This window comes from Lactuca sativa, chromosome 1 (genome assembly GCF_002870075.4).
Source record: "Lactuca sativa cultivar Salinas chromosome 1, Lsat_Salinas_v11, whole genome shotgun sequence".
NCBI classification, from domain to species: Eukaryota; Viridiplantae; Streptophyta; class Magnoliopsida; order Asterales; family Asteraceae; genus Lactuca; species Lactuca sativa.
In genome coordinates this window covers 136,384,627-136,389,092 of record NC_056623.2, presented here as the reverse complement: position 1 = coordinate 136,389,092, position 4,466 = coordinate 136,384,627, and positions in this window count along the sequence as shown.

Here is a 4,466-nt window from a genome sequence, read left to right as displayed (position 1 = left end):
CCCCCAGACTACCACATACCATACAATCATATAAACACATATTGGGCCTTTCCCACTGCATCAGACCGAAGTCCGGAACTAACCAGGGCCTTGCCCTCTACATCGGACCGATGTCCGGAAACTGCATCGGACCGAAGTCAGGAACTGAATGGGACCTTGTCCCCTACATCGGACCGAAGTCTGGAACTAAGTGCATCAGATCGAAATCCGGAACTGACTGGGACCTTGTCCCCTGCATCGGACCGAAGTCCGGAACTAACTGCATCAGATCGAAATCCGAAACTGACTGGGACCTTGTCCCCTGCATCGGACCGAAGTCCGGAAACTGACTGAGTATAACATAGCATAGCATAAACATATCAACTAACATAAACACATATACTGCACACTGCATCGGACCGAAGTCCAGAACACATAACACAAAGACATGCTTGAATCACGAAGACATCAAGCACACTGAAATTCTGCGTGGGACCAAAGTCTGGAACTGATTGCTAACTAGACGGGTCGTCATTGTGGCCGTAGACCCGTTCCTACTGGAAGGAAAACTTACCTCGTCGTGCTGACTGCTGTGATGCTACTTCTAAAAGTGGTTGACTGCCGCTCTGGAACTGTCCCACTACAATTTCCAAAAACACTAGATCAGTTACTGGTAAATGCTCTTGGGGTCAAATTACTATATTTCCCCTGGTCAAAGTCAACTTCCAGTTGACCGGACTCGCCGAGTCAGGACTCAGACTCGCCGAGTCTCTCCTTTACTAACCCTGCCTTTAACTCACCGAGCCCTTTTCCCACTCACTGATTAACTCTGAAATCACAACTCGAAGGGAAAACGGGGACTCGCGACTCGACTCGTCGAGTCCGAAGAACAACTCGCCGAGTCCTATCGCAGATTCTATGCAGTCGAATTCTATTCCATTCCAGGGCCTCTAACTCGTAGATCTAAGACCTTGGGACCATCTGAACACGTAAAGTTGCTGACTTTCCGTGTAACTACGAAGCAATGAAGCCATGTCACTCAAACACTACTTTTCATGGGAAAAACTCATCCGACTCGCCTAATTGTAGAACAACTCGTTGAGTCTAAGGCAATCTTCATCGGACCCGCCGAGTTGCTCATCCAACTCGTCGTGTCCAAGGCTATCTTCATATGAATCGCCGAGTCATGCTTGTGACTCACCGAGTCCATTTATAAGCACTATATCAAGGAAATACTTTCATATACAAGAACAAATGGAGTTTTCATACTTAAATCTATTTGATACTAAGTTTTGTGAGACATTCAACTTCACATACATTCAAGTATGCAGTTAAAGTCCTGTACTATATACCATGATCGCTTGCAGGGAGAGTGTGATACTTGTGTATAGATCTATACGGGATTGACAATCCCGCACCTAAACTGTTAGCTACAGTTAGACCGACAGGTCTGGGGTGACAAACGTCATAACATTCCAACGCCTGAAGAACGTTGTTACACGCAGACTAGGTCAATAGCATGGTTATAAAACTCACATGGAGTATTAAAAACACGACGATTTACGGGGTTATCAAATGTCTTAGTGATTTTATACATACATAAATATGTTATTCTAGGCATGAAAACTACTTATGCATTACAGTTTGGAACTTTAAACTACTACACACTCATGGAAAAATATTGGATTTTTTAGAAACAAACTCAGTGATTTTATACCGAACTTACAAATTTTATACATAAACGCTTATGAACTCACCAACTTAATTGTTTACCCTCTTTCAAATCTACTTTTATTTCTCAGGGATTCAGTAATACAGGTAAACCCCGACTTTTGGAGAAGCGACGCTAAGGCGTTAGTTTAAAACTCATTTTGTCATCATAATGTAATTTGTTTTGAACAAGTATCATTAAACATTGTAACTTTTAAAATTATATATATGGTGGTTGTTTTACTTTCTTTACTATGTATTCAACTGTTACGATACTACATGAAGTCATCCGCCCTCGAACGATTCTGCCGTTCTGGTTTGGGGGTGTGACAGATTGGTATTAGAGCATTGTTTATAGTGAACTAAATATATCGAACCACATATGATATACAAACCATAAATGCATAAGGACTAAAACTCTCTAACAAAACATTTTTACACCTAAACCGCGTTTCATTTAGCTTAAATAAATTGGTTCGTAAAAGCACAAATACATGCATACAACGAGTCATTTTCATAGTTAGAACTATACAAGAAGTATTTAGACAAGTTAGACACTGCAACTAGGCCTCGGAATATGTAATCGGATTTGGGATGAATATAGTCTGATCAACAATATTTATCCGAGAACGGACTAATGTATATCGAGGAGTGGTCGTAATGAGCAACAAGTCAAAACTTACCAAAATGACACTGGTATCAAACATACAAACTTAAATACTATAGGAGTATTTGGAAAATACAATAGTTTAACTTACGTATTTAGATGTGCATGTTTTAAATTCTAGACAATTCTCATATCTTTATTCTTGCACAGACACTATGGATGGATTCCACCCACCAGGGGATGCCTACTACCCGAATCAAGGCAATGGAGGATGGGTACAGGAGGACCCCGAAGAGGATGAAGAACCCGTATAGTTGCAGGAAGGGGATGACTCTGGGACAGACTCGAAACTAGAAGTAATCAACTCACCAGTTGCCCAACCTCCCACAGTTAGGAAGAGCTTTCAGGGACCAACTCCCATTTGGGGAAGTCACCTTCACCGTTGGAGCCAACAACAAGGAGTACGTCCTCCCTACGGTATGTGTTGGGACTTCTACGACGTCAGGGATGGAGGTTCAGCCGACCAAGCACTCCCTGTTATGTTAGGCAAACTAGCCAACCAGTCCTATCAATCCGGGGTCCAAGCAAACCGGATTCGTGAAGTCAACGTGGAAGTACAAGTTCACACTTCCGACATCCGTCGACTGGACAGGTTGCAGGATGATGCCCAACTCCGCGTCGACACATTCCAAGCACAACTGATTGCAGCCCTCTCTGAGATAAGGGAACAGCAAGCCACCTTCGATAGACGCCTTACAGAAACAAAGCAACCAGACACGGAGTCGAGCTCCAAGTGCAACCTACGTCGCAAGTAGAACTCGCCCAAATCCCAAAAATTTATTATAGAATAGGAACTCGGCTAAAAGTCTTACTTTTCTTTAACTTCTGTATCGGAGATCCTTAGAAGGGTCGAAATTTTCCTAACTTCAAATGTAACTCAACATATGTTTAAAATATATGAAGAAATTCCTTTATGTGTTAATTCTTTGAATACCATTCGGATTCATAAATTTATCTATCACTATGCAAACTTTTGTTATGAGTCAAGCTTTAAACCTTGGGTAGGACAGTCGGATTTATAAATTGATAACATAACAAATTTATTAACACACAACTTCCAATCATTAAAAACTTATGTTCTTCATTCAATTTCTTTAGCAGCACGATGCCACCCAGTAGATCTACATGTCGTGTCAACAACGCAACACCTCCACCACCACCACCACCATCTCCATCAACGGATAATGCCATGTTGATAGCTGTTGTAACAGCTGCAGTGACATCAACAATGTTACAGATGAGTAATAATGGGTCCGGAGGGGGAGTAAATAGCTCTACAAATGGCTAACGCCAGGGTCATTCAGGGGATTGCACCTTCAAGGATTTCACAGATAGCATGCCCCTAACTTTTAATGGATCCGGAGGGATAATGGCTCTATCACAATGGATAGGGAAAACATAAGCAGTTTTTGAGATCTGTGCATGTCTGGAAGTGAGCAAGGTAAAATTTGCCACTTGTACATTCTCCGAAAGAGCTCTGACATGGTGGAATGGCCACATCAAGTCACTAACTCTGGTAGTGGCAAATTCTATGGGTTAGGAGAATCTAAACCAAATGTTAATGCAAGAGTACTGTCGAAGGGGTGAAGTACAAAAGCTAGAGCAGAAACTTTAGGGCCTTACCATGGTATGCTCGGACATCACAACCTATACTAATAGGTTTAGTGATTTAGCAATCCTTTGCCCAGGGATGGTTGCTCTAGAGAGCAAGAAGATCGAAAGATATATCTGGGGACTGTCACCCCAGATTCGAGGAAGTGTACTAGCTTCCAAACCAGTGACTTTCGATAGTGCCAAACAGTTGGCACAAGCTATCGTTGACCATGGAATCTGCCAAGGCTTCGCAACTGCTGTCTCGGAGCAAACCATAGGAAACAACAACAACAACATCAGTACCAACAACAACAACAACAAGAAGTTTTGGAATAAGAGGAAGAGTCAGTTTTCACAGGAACCTTCCAAGAAGCAACAAATAGTGGCCGTCCATGCCGCTAATACCCCCGCTGTTGCTCCTGTTACCTCTACACCAGCAAAGCAATATGCTGGGAACCTACCGAAGTGCAGCAAATGCAATTTCTATCACAACGGAAATTTTTAGGAGATGCACTAC